Source organism: Rhinolophus sinicus, linkage group LG01 (assembly GCF_036562045.2).
Source record: "Rhinolophus sinicus isolate RSC01 linkage group LG01, ASM3656204v1, whole genome shotgun sequence".
NCBI classification, from domain to species: Eukaryota; Metazoa; Chordata; class Mammalia; order Chiroptera; family Rhinolophidae; genus Rhinolophus; species Rhinolophus sinicus.
The window spans coordinates 86728912-86745656 of NC_133751.1; positions in this window are offsets into that span (position 1 = coordinate 86728912).

Here is a 16745-nt window from a genome sequence, read left to right on the forward strand (position 1 = left end):
TGGGGTTCAACACTGGCACCAAACCAGAGTCTACATTAACCTGGTGACCACAACTCTTCCTACTCTAGTGACTTCCTGAGACCCTGCCTCACCCAACTCGAGTACCACACAAGGTGTTATCAGTAGCTGAACCTTGAGGGAGCTGGCAGGTGGCAGCAGGCTACAGGGTGTCCTGGTTCTTTGTGGAGCTACCCCAGACCCGGTACTGGTGGCAACCTTTCTCAGTTTGCAGTGTGGCCTCTCCAACGTGCCTCCAGATCCAGCAAAGGCAGTGAACAACTGCATTACTTTGCAGTTTCTACCAAGTAGCCCCCAGCCAGTCACAGGCAATGGCTGAGATGAGCCGGCACTGAAGCCCCTCTCAAGAGACCCCAGAAAAAACATACTTGGAGAATGGCTTCAGACCACAGCAGAGAGCTGCCCAATTAGTCCCACAAGTGGCACACAGAAAGGTGGTCTCAACAGGCACCTCAGCCAGCAGGGTGAATCTCACTCAGTTGGGTAAGCCTCCCTCACAACAATCCATAAGCTGTGTACATGACCACACCCCAAAGCCAGTCAGACTAAGTGAGGGTCAATCACATCCATTGACGTTCCAATAATAATCAAAGCTCAACTATAACAGGAAGAAGGGCACCCACTTTCCACACAAAGGACACTTCTAGAGCACCTGACTCAGGTGACCAGTGAGACTGAGCCACTGGGCCCCACAGGATACTTACTACATAAGGCCACATGGCCAAGACTGGGAGACATAGCAGATATACCTAATGCATAGAAACAAACAGAGAGGCAGCCAAAATGAGGAAACAAAGAAATGTACTCCAAATGAAAGAATGAAAGAAAACTCCAGAAACAGAATTAAATGAAATGGAGGCAAGCAACCTACCAGATAAAGAGTTCAAAACAATGGTAATAAGGATGCTCAATGAATTTAATGAGAACTTCAATAAAAAGATTGCAAGCATAAAAAAAAGGACATACAAACCATAAAATGAACCAGTCAGAAGTGAAGAATACAACTGAAATGAAGATGGCACGGGAAGGAGTAACCAGCAGACTAGATGAAGCAGAGATTTGAATCAGCAGTTTGGATGACAAGGTAGCAGAAAACACCCAATCGAAACAGCAAAAAGAAAGAATAATCCAAAAAAATGAGGATAGTTTAAGGGGGCTTTGAAGACAACATCAAGCATAACAACATTAGCATCATAAAGGTACCAGCACGAGAAGAAATATAGCAAGAGATTGAGAACCTATTTGAAAAAATAATGACTGAAAACTTTCCTAACCTAGTGAATAGACATTCAAGCTCAGGAAGAGCAGAGTCCCAAACAGGAGGAACCCAAACAGACCCACACCAAGACACGTTGTAAGTAAAATGGTAAGAGTGAAAGGCAAAGAGAAAATCTTAAAAGCAGCAACAGAAAGGTAACTAGTAGCTCATAAGGGAACTCCAATAAGACTGTCAGCTGATTTCTTAACAGAAACTTTGCAGGCCAGAAGGAATTGGCACAAAATATTCAATGTGATGAAAAGGAAGGACCTACCACCAAGGTTATTATTTAAAATTGAAAGAAAGATAAAGAACTTCTCAGAAAAGAAAAGGAAGGCTAAAGGAGTTCGTCACCACCAAACCAGTATAACAAGGAATGTTAAAGAGACTACATTAAGACAGAAAAAAAAAAAAAAAAAATCAGAATTATGAATAATAAAATGGCAATAACTCCATATCTATCAACAATTACTTTCAATGTTGATGGATTAAATGCTCCAATCAAAAGACATTGGCGGGGGGAATAGATAAGAAAACAAAATCCTTATGTATGCTACCTAAAAGAGACTCACTTCAAATTGAAAGACACACACAGACAGAAAGTAGAGAGATGGAAAAAAATATTGTATACAAATGGACAAAAAAAAAAAAAAAAAAAAGCTGGGGTAGCAATATTTATACCAGACAAAACAGACTTTAAAACAAAGGCTATAAGAAGTGACAATGAAGGACCCAGTAACCCCACTTCAAGGAACCCAAAATGCTACTTTGAGGAGACATGTGCATCCATATGTTCATTTCAGCATTGTTTACAATGGCCAAGATGTGGAGGCAGCCTGGGTGTCTGTTGATGAATTAATGGATAAAGAGTCGGTGATACATACATACAATGGAATATTGCTTGGCCATGGCAGAGAATGGGTTCTTGTCATCTGTGGCAGCATAAATGGACCTGGAGGGTATTGTGTTGAGTGGAGTATTTTAGACAGATGCAATGTGATTTTGCTTATGTGTGGAATCTAAGAACAAAATTAACAAACAAAACAGAAACAAACTCATAGATACAGAAAACATTTTGGTAGTTGCCATATGGAAGGGGGTGGGAGGTGTGGGTGAAAAAAGTAGAAGGAATTAAGAAGTACAAATTGGTTATTACAAAGTAGTCATGGGGATGTAAAGTAAAGCATAGGAAATATAGTTAATGATATGGAAGTAACTATGTATAGTGCCAGGTGGGTACTAGACTAGTCAGGGGATCACTTCTTAAATTATATAAATGTCTCACCACTATGCTGTACACCTGAAATTAATATAAAATAATATAGAATGTCAGAAAAAATTATCTACAGGTTTGGATGTTTCTTACATTGACAGTAGATACTTATTATGCCTGGTAAGTTTAATCCATTGCTGAACTGCTGTCATTGGAAGTTCTTCTTACTATATTAGTGGAGTGAGGAGAAAATATGCTGTGGTAACATAAAAATCACAAAATATTAGTGAATGGCACTACCTAACAAAGATGTTTATTTAGCTCTCACATCACCATTCAATAGGGTTGAGGAAGCTCACCTTCCTTGTGGCTTTCTCAGGAATTGGGGCTCTTCTATGATGTTGCTCTTTCCAGGATGGGAAAAAAAAAAAAAAAAAGGCAGTGTTGTCTTTGCCATTAATTCAATATAATTTGAATTAATATTTGATTTCTTAAACTTAATTCATTGATTCTAAATCTTCCCATGGAGCCAAACACAATCACAACAGCAAGAAAAGTTTACTCTTTTCCACATGACATGATAGACATTCCAATATTTATTTCCCCTTAGTCTTGTTGATGTAAGAACATCCAAACCCATAGAAAATTTTTATAAAAATTTATTTGAACCAAACAGAGGATACACTTGCAAGAAAGATCTCAACAGGCTGAGAAAAATGCTTGCAAGAAATTACAGTGTACCATTTCTTTCCTGTATTTGGAATCAGGGAAGATTAGAGGAAGGTGGGAGAAAGCAAGGCCAGGATCAGATTATAGAATCCTTAACAAGATTAAGTGCTAGCTTGAGGGTAGTTCCTCTGAAAAAGAGGCATTTCAAACGTGTGTTAACCTGGACGCACAGAAACAACGGACAGGGCTTGCTTAAGGCAATGATAAGCCTTTTACTAAAGAATTTCTAAGCCTGGGGTGGGGTGGGGGGCGTCACTACCCAGTATAATCTCCCTAGTTAGGAATTTATGATCAGATCACCCTGTGAGGTTACTTTCCACAGAACCCTTTTTTTTTGTCCACAGTCTCAAGTTTTTCTAGGCTAAATCAGTATAATTACTCTAATTAGGCCTCACATGAAGTCATCCTCAGGTACCTTATCATTTTGATTGTTTTCCTATGAATATGCCTTAGGTTGTCCATACTATTGAAAGAGTATCACTGAGAACTGAATGTAGCACTTGAGATATTGTCAGACAAACAGATGAGAGTGAGGCTTATTTCCCATGATTTAAACTCTAGAGAGTCCAAAGCCTCTAGTCTGTCATATTACCTCACAAGAATTATAGGACACCAGGAAGGACCATATTTTAAGTGTTAACTGATTCTTGCCATACCTCGTTCCATTTCACCCTGTCACCTCTCCTCCATTTAGGCCACTAGACTTCAGGCAGGCGTTGACTCAAGGAGGAGTGTGGCAACTAGGGAAACTGGAGAACCAAGATATCAAATTCTTGACTTTTAAGCTTTAAAAAAAGCCACACAAGAATACTTGAAGATCTAGTTTTTCCTGTCTTTTAAGAGATAAGAACCCTCTGGGCTAGAAGAAATAGGAAGAGTTGTTCAAGAAGCTAGAGTGTTATACACCGGACAAGGCATATATGTGGAGCAGGTTGTCTATGCAGGGTCCACTCCCCTCTCACACTCACTTCTGGAATCAGTTCCTCAAAAAGGAGAAGAAACAACAGAAGTCAGTCATGACCAGTGTCATGCAGGGACTCAGCTCCCACTCCCGGCACAAGAACGCAGGATATGATGAGGCCAATAAGGAACACCAACGGGGCCATAGATAGAGGAGTCATACCACTATATTCTTAATGGCAGCAGGTCGAGACACAAAAGGAAACATCCGCCAGTATCCCAACGAGGGGTCTTCCTACACCCCAGTCTCGCTGGTGACTGGTTGAGACACAGGAAGTAGGACCCACACGATGCGCAATCAGCCATCCGTACTTGCTAAGCCCACTTGCTGGCCACAATCCGCCGACCACTTCTCTGCCAACCAACCAACCCCCCAGCATAGCCATGGTAGTTATATTAGTGGCTAATGGCTAACCGTAACAGCTGATGGCCACCCAGCCACAGTGGCTCTAATAACCGAGCCAGTACCTTTCCGTGTGAGGCCAAGAGCCTGGAAACTGCTCTCTGGGACTCTGCCCTACCAGCAGAATTTGAAAGGATAGAGCCTGTGCGTCCGCCCTCTGGCATGCTGAAAGCAGCAGCCTCCCAAGAATGTCACCATAACATGGGGAATAAGTAGAGATGGTTACGTGGGGTGTCAGGACTGAGAGCCTGAGGCAACCTTGCCATTGTGCCACTCATGCACTGTCCTCCCTCCCCGCCAATAACCTAACATCATTCCAAGCAAAAGAAAAAGGGAAAACTTGGAAATGGCCAGTTTAAACTGAAATCATTGAGTGCATCCCAGAAAAAGTTGAGAAAATCCTCAAGTGACTGAGTTTACCTGAACTTGACTAAGATTGCCTTTTCACTTTCAGGATGACAAAGTGCTATATAATGGGGAGTAAACTGTGTTTTAGAAAAGTACTGTGAACTCTTCATTTCCAATGACACAATGTAAAAGTATGCTCACAACTGCAGATGATTTGCTTGTGAATGAAAAAGGTACCAGGTTTGGATTTAGAAGATTAAGGTTTAAATGACCTCCTCTATGTATTTGGGCCCATGATTACCTCTCCTCTTAGCAACAGTTTTATCATGAAAAACATATTGACTTTCTCTTAAGCAGAGTGAGAATATTAAGTGAGGCAAATGCCTGGGACATGGTTTTGCAATATTTAAATTAACATAAATATATTATATGGCTATTAGTCTATTTCTACTAGGTAACTGTGGTCTTAGAATTAGGCTAGATTTAAGGTAAGTGATTTGATGTTCCATTTTGATATTGGGTATAGAGAGACACTAGTTCAGTGCTTCTCACATTTTAATGTGTATATGAATCTCTTGGAAAATCTCATCAAAGTGCTGACTCAGATTCAGCAGGTTTGGAGTGGGGCCTGACATGTTCCACTTCTAGTAAGTTCCCAGATGGTAATAATCCTGCTGAACCATACACATCACTTTGAGGAGCAATGCTCTAGTTAGTGACTAAATTTTTGCACATTTCCTGAGCTTGAAATCACAATTAATTGATACCCGATATTGCATCTCACATTGCCCAAGAAGAGCTTCCACGCTTCTTTATTCTGATCATCTGTTCATATCAAGTCCCTCATATTCTCAACACATCAGATGTTGATGATATGATCTAATTATCAAACGCTCTTACGTTTAACTTTTTTTTTTAAATATTTGTTATTATCCATAACGAACATGGTGTGCTTTCTGGGAAAGTATGAACAAACAGTTCAGTTCTTGAGAATTTATGAGATGTAACCCCACAAAGTTGGCAGCAGACATGCCATTATTTCAGTTATATGCTTATAAAAAGAACAAAATTTATATTTGGATTTTATAAATAAGAAAACTGAGCTAGTATTAAGGCAGTAAAGATACTGTTTTATTTCAGTCAGTCAGTTGCTTTTACTGTTCCTATCTCCTTGAGATTCCAGGAAGGTGGTATATATAGAGGACAGGTTGTTACTCGAATCTCGCATTCTTTTGTCCCTCCAGTGAAGACCGCTGCTATCTAGAGTACAGAATATCACTGTAGACATTAGAGATGATGTTGTCTGTTCTGCTGCTAAGAAAAAGTTGTAAACAAGAGACTGTGGCTTCCCATGATAGAATAGGTAACATTATCCAGTACGGCCAAAATGACACATCAACTTTCTTTAATACCACATCTGAGACACAGTATGCACTCTGGTTAGACACTGGACTGTGGAAACACATTGCCTGGGTGAAAAATACTGAGCAAAGCACTTCACCACTTGATGCGCTGATTTCCTAATCTGTATAATGAGACAATTATTATGTTTACCTCATGATGCTTTTGTGAGGATTAAATGAGTTAGTATAGGTAAAGTGCTTAAGACCAGCCAGACACAAAGCAGGCACTATATAACATTTAGCGACGACTGTTATTTTTCTTATTACTATTATCACTATTACTTCATTTCCTTATCCTGATCAAGTTTCTGTTATGGTTAGATAATTTCAGAAAGTCTATCCCTAACTATACCACCAGGATAGACTTGATTTTGCAATCTCTTTAGACACTAACATGTGAGAGATGAGTTGCTATAATTTATAGTTACTGGAGATGATATATATCTTCTGAAATCTCAAAGGATTTTGTATTTTTCCATTGTACTGTGGTTGTACTATACTAAAGAGATGGCTCACATTAAAATCCTTAGAAAATAAAAAAATAGTATTTTCAAAAGTATTACTAATCACAGCCAACTTTATGACATTATCCCATATAGATAATATGAAAAGACACATGTATTTGAAGCATCTAATTTACCCATCAAAGAAGAGATTTAAAATTAAGGTAAAAAATAATGAAGGTGCGTATTCTGTGTAAAGGTCACATAAAAAATCCTTAGCATCCTTATTTTTTCTATTTGGTGTTGAAAGAGACCAAAACAAGAACATTTATAGATTAACAATCCCACAACATTCACTGATCACAGAAAGAATCGTTGAATTCAAATTAACTTCAGCAGGTTTACACTGTACCTACTTTGGATGTTGAGAGAGTCACAAAAGAAATATCAAACTCTACCTTCTTTCTCGTAGGATTTATGTATTTATTTATTTTTTTATAAGGGAGGCTGTTAAAATATTTGAAATAACCAGGGCAAAATACAGAGCAATAATAATTATACAGATGGTCCTCGATTTATGATTGTTTGACTTAATGATTTTTAGACTTTGTAATGGTGTGAAAGCAATATGCATTCAGTAGAAATCATACCTCAAATTTTGATGTTTTGCTGGGCTAGTGATATGCAGTACAGAGCTCTCTTGTGATGCTGGGCAGTAGCAGGGAGATTATTGTGCCCAACTGTAGATTAATGTAAGTGCCCTGAGCACATTTAAGGTGGGCTAGGGTAAGCTATGATGTTTGGCAAGTGAGGTGTATTAAATGCATTTTCGACTTACAATATTCTCCATTTATGATGGGTTTATCCAGACGTAACCCCACTGCAAGTCAAGAAGCATGTGTGATTACACACAAACAAGTCAGTAAATAGAAGGTGCAGGCAATGCAAATACTAATGGTAGAAAATAAGCCAATTTTCAAATGTAAAGATATGCTTCTTAGAAGAGGTGCTACTTATAATGGACTTTGCAAGTACATGGAATTTTGAATATATTTCAGGCATCTAAAGCCACAGGGAAAATAATGTTAAGAAATTCTATCCAGTGACCTATTTATACAATAAAAATGAAGTGGGCAGCTGGGATGCAACTAAATTACTTTTAGGATTTAAAGATATATGCATACCTCATTTTTGGATAAAACACAACACATGGAAATCTGGCAAAAACCAACAGCAAAAAAGTAGAAAAAATGTTTTTGTTTGTTTTATAGATGTTATTAGCCTTTAAATTGGTCCAAAAAGATTTCCTTAAATACAAAGCATCTTTTTGTGCTTATTAAATATAAATTACTTGTAAACATTGTGATTTACTCCATTCTCCCAGGTTCGACACCTTTTCTAGAAGGTAAGAGCATGACCCATAGTGCCACTTTGTACCTAGTGATTGTGGGAAGTTGTGTGGGACAGCTTTGCTTCTCTGCTTTCTCTCTTCTGAATGATAGCAACATGGGCCTTTGGCTTCATTTATCCTAAAATATTTAAATAAAATTATAAAACTAATATATGAAAAATGAGAAATAAATTCAAACCAGATTGCTCTGGCTGCTGTGATGTATTAGTCCAATTGGTCTTTGTCTGTGGCTAGTTAGCCTGGTGGGTTAGAACACAGTGCTAACATTGCCAAGATCAAGGGTTTAATCCCCCCTGGCCTACTTAGCTTTGTTCCATTCCATGGTCAGAACTGTACACATACCCAGGCCAGACCTCACGTGAATGTACTCCACTTGTCAAAGCTGACAGAGACAATACAGTTAAATTAGCCTGGATCTGCCAATACTGCCAGGAAAATGAGCAAAGAAACAAACAACAAACTCAAGGTACACGTTGAACTAATGGTCTGTCATTATCTTCCATGAGGACAAATGATTCTCTTTCATGGTTAAGTACCTAGTCTTTGCTGATTTTTATATACCGGCTAAGAAGTATCTTGACATCTCTTGATCTCATCTTTCCCAATTAGGATTCCTCTATTACTAAATTTCTATAAAATAAGCAGATGAGGAGTACTATGAAATCCTATAATTTGAACCAAGATTACTAAAGGAAAAATAAAAAAGACAAACTACGGAGAGAGCATGCTGTTTCAGGAACACATTCGAGTGGCAAACAGAGGTACTAAGAGAGGGTTGGGGCAAACCTCCCCCAGTGAGAAACTTGTAACCCTGCTGCTGCTCTTTGCTGTGTCTTCACGGTGTCAATGGGAGATATTTACAATCTTACTTTTTTATTAAACAAACCAAACTATGAGGATTGAAAATAGCCTCATTACTAATTGTAAATAGGTGAAACCTCATCCTCAGAGTATTTAAATAAGGTCTTCACCTTGTAACTAGCACTGTGTGCTCTAACCTAAAATCATTATAAGAGGAGTAAATATGTGGAAGGGGCCACTTCACTAAATGTTGGGGAAAAAAATCACTTTGAATCACAGTAGAAATAGTATCTCTATAAGAAGCACTGCCCAAGAACTTCTTGCATGGATGTTTTTAAAACACTCTGCAGAGAGAACATGCCGATTGTTACAAGCTTAAATCTTACCAGGCTGAAGAGAATAGAATAATGCAAAACATAATAAACATATTCCATGCGTAACTCACACATGTCCTACGCCCTAGATTGTCCTCAAATTCACAGGACTGGATGGTTGCCTTGTGCATTTAAAAAGACTCCTCCCCCAACATTTCTTAAAAGTTTTTAATTGTTCTATAATAGGTCTTGTTTCACATTTTTGTCTATTCCACAACTTGCCTAGGGAGGTTTGTGACAGACAAATACACTAACATTTTAAAGTTCAGCATGGGTCAGTTTCTCTCCTAGGAGCTTACTGCATTATTTATTAATCCTCACAGAAGCCTTATGAATATGATTATCTCCACCTAGATACGAGGAATTGAAGATCAGAATTTTGTGTGAGGCCAATGTTTGTGCTCTTTTCATTCTTGTGACTATCCGAATGTGAGTATCTGAGGGCTCAATCGTGACCCTGATTTTACTAGTCACCCCACAGCGCTGCCAGCCCCTGCTGTCCTGGTAAGGAGGTTGACCGCTGGTGACTTCTCTAATCATTCTCACGTACACGGCTTACTGCCCAGTCCATCTGCCTACTCTGGTCACCCCTTATTCCATTCAGAGTCTCTGTTTCCTGAAACTAAGGCCCTATTTTTGGTAACATAAAGTGCTTTTTATTTTTTAATAGATTATGAGAGAAACCCAAAAGAATAGAAAAAAATTAAGTAGAAAAGTACTTTTGATACAAAAGTTCTCAGTTCTACGCAAAGAGAAAATGTGGAAGCTGCTTTTATAATCCTTCGCAATTAATTTTTCCACTGAATGTGGAAATGTTCAGGAGATCCCTATTCACTTTTCTCCAAAGCAGTTCTTAAAGCGAGAAACTCAGGCTCAGCGGGAATTTTAATTAAATTGACCCATTAGACGATTGAAAGTAGGAAGTTTTCTCTAAAACTTGTCAATTATTTGGTGAGTCTATCTTCTTACCTCCTTCACACAAATACTTGAAGTTAAATATATACATAGACAATTTCATTAGGCTTAGTGCCCATTTACTATTAGATAATATAATATCATAAATTTTTTTTTTTAGAAACACAAGTGTTTGGAATCAAACCTGGGGTCAAATCCTGGCTGAGCCACTTACCTATCCCAATATTTAATTTATCTGACCTTCAGCTTTTTCATATCCAAAATGGCAGTAACAACTACTTCATAGGATTTTTGTGAGAACTAAATGAATGAGAAAATGCCTGGTCCATTGCAGAGCCTCATAAAATGTGAGTTCCCTTTATCATCATCTTTCCTATGATAGCACAAAAAATCATAAACACCTGATCTATATGAATTCCTTTCATTATTCTTCATCCTCTCATAAAAGCACATGCTTTAAATTATCTAACAAGTCTATGACCTATATTTTGGGTAGGAAAAATCTACTTTTAAACAAAACCTATCCCTACAACTGTGACTATTTTGACTCCCAAAGGAAATTATCCCTTAATAAAGCATAAAATAATTGCCTCATTTAATGAATACCTATTAGGTGCTATGATATAGTAGTAAATAAAACATATATGTTTTATGCCTTTATGGATAATAATGAGGAGACAGGAAAAAGTGTTGAAGAAAAATGCCTGTATTTCAAAATATGGTAAACACTAAGCAGGCTGGGGGACGAGCAGGCTGTTAATTGGAGAGAACAGTGGGTGTGGGACAGGGTGTATTTTAAATTGGGAAATGTCTTTGAGGAAGTATGTTTCAGCTAAGACCTAGATGGTAGGTAACTAGGCCAAGGGGATGAGGGGAAGAGTTATGCTAATAAACGTTGCTTGCAAAGACTGAGGCAGAGAGGTCATTGTAGTGCATCAAATGAATGAATAAATGGCATTTTCTAGAACAAAATTTCAGAGTTGACAGGAGGAAATGGGTAGTTTATGGAGGTAAGCTGACAGAGGCAGAGAGAGAGAGAGAGAGAGAGAGAGAGAGAGAGAGAGAGAGAGAGAGAATTTATCATATTCTTTCTTAACTTAACCATTCACCTCATTCAACTCAATGGACATTAAGGTAGACCAGAGTAAGTGTAAGATGGAAGACATGACTCTATTACTCTTAGAGTTGGTCTAAATTCCCATCTGCCTCTCTCATGTTATGTGTATATCTTGCCAATTTGAGTATGATTTTAGCATACAAAGGTTAGCATTTTTTAAAAAGACATGGCTCCGAAACATGAACCAACATTTCATTTGATTGTCAACCCCTAAAAAGGTAGCCTTTTCAATGCTGCAGACCAAATTACCTGTGTCGAACTTACTGAGACACAGTATGCATATGTATGTGTATATATATATATATATATATATATATATATATATATATATATATATCCGTTTCATTGTGGGGCATTGAAGAAATGTTCAATAATAATTTGGGCTGCATATGATTTATTTGCTTTATTTATTGACTTTGGAATTCCAGATAAGATATATCTCCACTCTAGAAATCTTGGGCCAATTTTTTAAAGTTATTTGCATATAGAGGTGATTTGAAAATGGATGAGTTTTCTTAAGGTGAGAGGATAGAGTAAGATGAGAAAAAGTCCCAGGACTAAGCAACTAAGAACTCATATTTAGAGATTAGGTAGAGCAGGATGTGGCAAAGGAAACTGAGACAGAATAGCCGAAGTGTAAGGAAACAGATTAAGACAAGGCCAATATCATGGAAGGATGTCAAGACAAGAGACAATTTTAAGGAGAGATCAATCGATGTCAAAATGTCAAAATTTATGAAGCTTAATTACGATGAAATTTTAAAAAAATGAACTTCGAACTTGTTCACATGTTCATTACTGGTAACCTTAATAAATGTTGGTGGTGTGCTGGGGCAGAAATCTAATTGCAAGTTACCCGAATAGTGAACAGAAAGGAAGAACTGGATAAAGTTAATTTGAGGGATTCGAGAATGGTGAAGAAGACATGAAGCAATAGTTGCAAAAGGTCATGGTAAACATCTAGAGAAATATAATAAAGCTGCTGGGCATTGAGTAGGGCCCATTGAAGGCAGGTGATTTTGCAGGACAACTGAAAAAGACGTTTTAGTGCTTTACATGTTGAGTTTCGACCTTCTGTTTTCACATCTATTCCATTGGTGTTATTGGCACCACCCTTAGATCCAAGCAACCAGAGTTTGTCCCTGGCCTCTGAGCTTTAGAGTATTCCTCACTAGCCCTTGTCCTATTGTTCCTCTCCTCATAGGAATCTGGGCAAGGGGACATGCTCACCCAAATCCCTCCCTTCTAGCACCTCCTCTCCTACTAAATTATTGCTTTAGTTTCTTACTGATGCTATGACAAATTATCACAACTCAGCGATTCAAAACAATGCAGATTTATTATCTTACAGTTCTGCAGGTCAGAAGTCTAAAATGGCATTGGCAGTGCTCCCACTTTCTTGCCTTTTTCACTTACTAGAGGTGGCCGCATTCCTTGGCTCGTGTCTGCCTTCCATTTTCAAAGTCATCAGTGGACTATAGTCTTTCTCATTTTATATCAATATGATGCTGACTCTTCTGCCTCCTGCCTCCCTCTTGAAAACACCCTTGTGATTACACTGGCCCCACCGAGATAATTCAGGATAATTTTCGTATCTTAAAATCATTAGTAGCCTTAATTCCATCTTCAATCTTAGCTCCCTTTTGTGATGTAAGATAAACACATTCATAGGTTCCAGATATCAGAGTGGGACATCTTTTCTTAAGACCTAGGAATTCCCTGTGCAGGTGACGGAAGCCTACTTTCTCAGAGCCATGGAGTAGGCTGCATTATCAGTGGGTTCAGCTTAGGGCCAGAGGGCTGGCTGAGAATTGTGTTTGGTGGCTTGGGAAGAGGGTTTGGATACATAGGTTCATATATCCACACATGTGCATTGCAGGTCCCATATGTTCTCTTACACTGAGATCCCAAGTTAAAGACAACAAACAAACAAACAAACAAACAAAAAAACCTGCTCTCTTTTTTACCCTATCTTATCTCAAGAGATATTGGGAAAACCCACTTCCAGTTACCTCTGTAAATAAATCTGGTTTGGGGGAGTTCACCACACTAAATTCCAGCTGAGAAATTCAGGAACTTCTGGGAAATTTGGTGCATGAGACCAAAAATGTAGTGACTATAAACCCCTGACTCAGAAGAGTTGGAAACATTTAAGGTAATTTTGGTATGTTATTGGAATTGCAGTGTCTGGAATAGAAAAGAGGAGGAGGATAAACACTGATGGGTAGGATCGGGTTGCATCCACCTCAGGACTGGAGCAGTGTCAGAGGAGGAGGAGAAAAGATGAAAGGGCAAACTTTGAGGAACTGTAGCTCAAAAGTGCAAATAATCAGATTTCATCCCATTACTAGTTTATTCTGAGTGATTGTGACACCTGTGCATAATGGACATGACAATGAGTGCACCAGTGGTCAGATTGCATTCTCGGATCTGAGTGACTCACTAGTGTTAAACGCAATTGGCCTACATTCCACGCCACCACACCCACTCCTTTTCCGTAACTCCACATTGGCCAAAGAATGATCTAATCTAAAACCTCTTTTTTTTTTTTTTCAGGTATGTATATATGTATTTGCTTAAATGAATATGTATGAATAGGTACATGCATGCATACATACACACATATAATGTGCTCATATGTGTGCATGTAAATATACATATGTGTTTATTTATATACCCTTATCATGAGAGAAAAAGAACTGAACCAAGAGTCAAGAGACCTGAGGCTATGGTTTTAGTTCTGCCTCTAGGTCCCTAGACTTTAGTCAGAATACACGTTTGCTTATCTTTAAAAGGAGATGTTTTAGACCAGATGATCTTTTTGATTCTTTTCCATTCCAAAACCCTAAACATCTACCTGGAAGAAGTCAGGTACATCTGCTCACCTCCCAGAAGTCCAACTTAGCTATCCGTAGCAGGAATTATCCCATATTTTATTAATAAGCCAACAAAGACTTCAGCCTTTGACAGGTTATTGTCTCCCTCTGCTCTGCCTATCCTTCTTCTAGATTCTAATTCTGGGCAGAATTTATCTTTCTCTCATTTTCTTCCATATGTACAATACAGAAATGAAGGGAGGTATCAAAACAAAGATATTGCATTATAGAAAGATTTTGCCAAACACCTCCAGACTTTTGAGTCCATGACTTATTAGTATCCAAGAACTACATCTTTGTCATGCAATACATATTTGCATCATACTGGAGGCCGTGTGGGGAACAAAGAAGATGCAGAAATTGGGGGGTATGGACACTCTGGATCTAGTTCTGTCTTTATTTTCCAAGTCAACAAATATATACTGAATATCTTCTAAATGTTAGCTACACAAGATATATATGATCTCCACAATAGTCTAGTGGAGGAGAGAGATATTGAACACAAAATTGTACAAAAAAATAATCAACTACCGCCATATTAAGTTCTTTGAAGATAAAATAGAAAGCGTTAAGTACTTAAAATTAGAGGTCTGGTTTTTGAGGAAGGGCTGCCCTCCCAAACTAGCTGTGTGGCCTAATTTTACACTTTAGGTCCTAAAGTTTCTCATAACACAAGGCCCTTTTCATTCTAACAGTCAGTAGAAAGACTAAAATAGAGTTTTCAGTGATTTCATATATGCTTGGATCCTCCATGAGTTTGTAAGCGCCTCTATGAGTTTTTCTCCCCTTTTTATGCTTTATTTATCAATGAATGTTTATTAAGCCAGGTATATGATTGAAATTCAGAGAGAAAAGTCACAATCCCTGCTTTCAAGCAGCCATGGTCATGTTGAAGAAACAAGCAAATAAGCAATATCAAATCATGTAGTTGGTTATTAATATGCATATGGTGAGAGCAATACTCGTGGTGTGCTGGAGTTGCCAAAAGTAGAGGCATCGAAGCTGGTCATCAAAATATTTTAGAAGATGACCTCTGAAGCACAAGGAGTTAGCAAGTTAAAAAGGTGGGGGGTGGGGTATTAGTGCAGATGTTCTGCTCATATGTAAGAAGGCCTGGCAGTAGCAGATACCATGCTCTTCCATAGAAGGGGAGTTCTCAACTCAGATGGCTGAATGAGCAGCTGAAGGAGATGGTGACGTAGGCAGGGGCCAGAATTTGAAGGTTGGGACTACAGACTGTGGGGAACTACTGTGAACATTTTTAGAAGAGTCATGAAACATCATGAGTCTGTTGAATTTGCAGTGTCCAGGACAGAAAAGAGTGGGAAGATAAATTGTCAAGAATGAATCAAAGGAGGGTTTAACTTGGGGCCTGGAAATTGGGTAGCAGCCTCCTGTAAGAGTCTGAGTGAGAGATGCTGAATGAACTAAGGATTTAAGAAGCAGAGATAAAGAGATGAAGGGAGAGGATCAGTAGAAATGTAAAAACTGGACTCTAAGATGTGATGTGGGGACTGTGAGAAGAAGGGAGGGATGTTGGTTAATTCCCAGAATTCTAGCTCCGCAACTGGTGGGTGGGAGTTTCAATACCTGAGACGCAGATTGAAAGAAAAGGATCAGGTTGGGGGTATGGCGGGAAATATTAGTGCCATTAAAACTAAGGTTCTGATGGGACATCTATGTGGAGACATCCAGAGAGAAGCTGAACAGACGAATCTGGAATACCGGAAAGGGGTGTGACCAGGGAATGTCAATTTGGGAAAAGGCAGTAATAGACATTTTAAATAAATTTGTATATATCTTATTGATAGGACTACTGCCCTAATACAGAGAACACATTTAAAGTCCAAACTGTGTATGCCCTTAATAAATATTCTTAATATTTGATGGATGAAAGAATGAATGACTGAATAAGAGCTGTTATGAGTAGCAGAGTTCCTGTCCAATTATTATAGTTGTGTGTTTTAGTGTATGAATGTGTGTATGTATGAGTGTATATGTATTTCTGTATGTGTCTATACATACACACTCATATAAAAATTGATAATATATTAGTACTGTACATCTGCATTAGTCTGATAGGGCTGCCGTAACAAAATATCACAGACTGGGAGACTCAAACAACAGAAATGTATTTTCTCACAGTTTTGGAGACTAAAAGTCCAAGATCAATGTGGCCTCAGGATTACTTCCTGGTGAGACCTCTCCTCCTGGCTTGTAGACTGTGCCTTCTCACTGGTTCCTTGCAAGACTCTCCCTCTGTTCCAACACAGAGAGAGATCACTGCTGTCTTTTTCTTATAAGGACACCAGTCCTAGATTAGGACCCCACCCTATGATCTCATTTAACCTTAATTTTCTCCTTACAGGCCCTGTTTCCAAATAGTCACATGGCGTGGTGTTTAGGGCTTCAACCTACAGATATGGGGGTGGGGTGGGGGATGCTATTCAGTCCACAACAAAATCAGTACACTTGA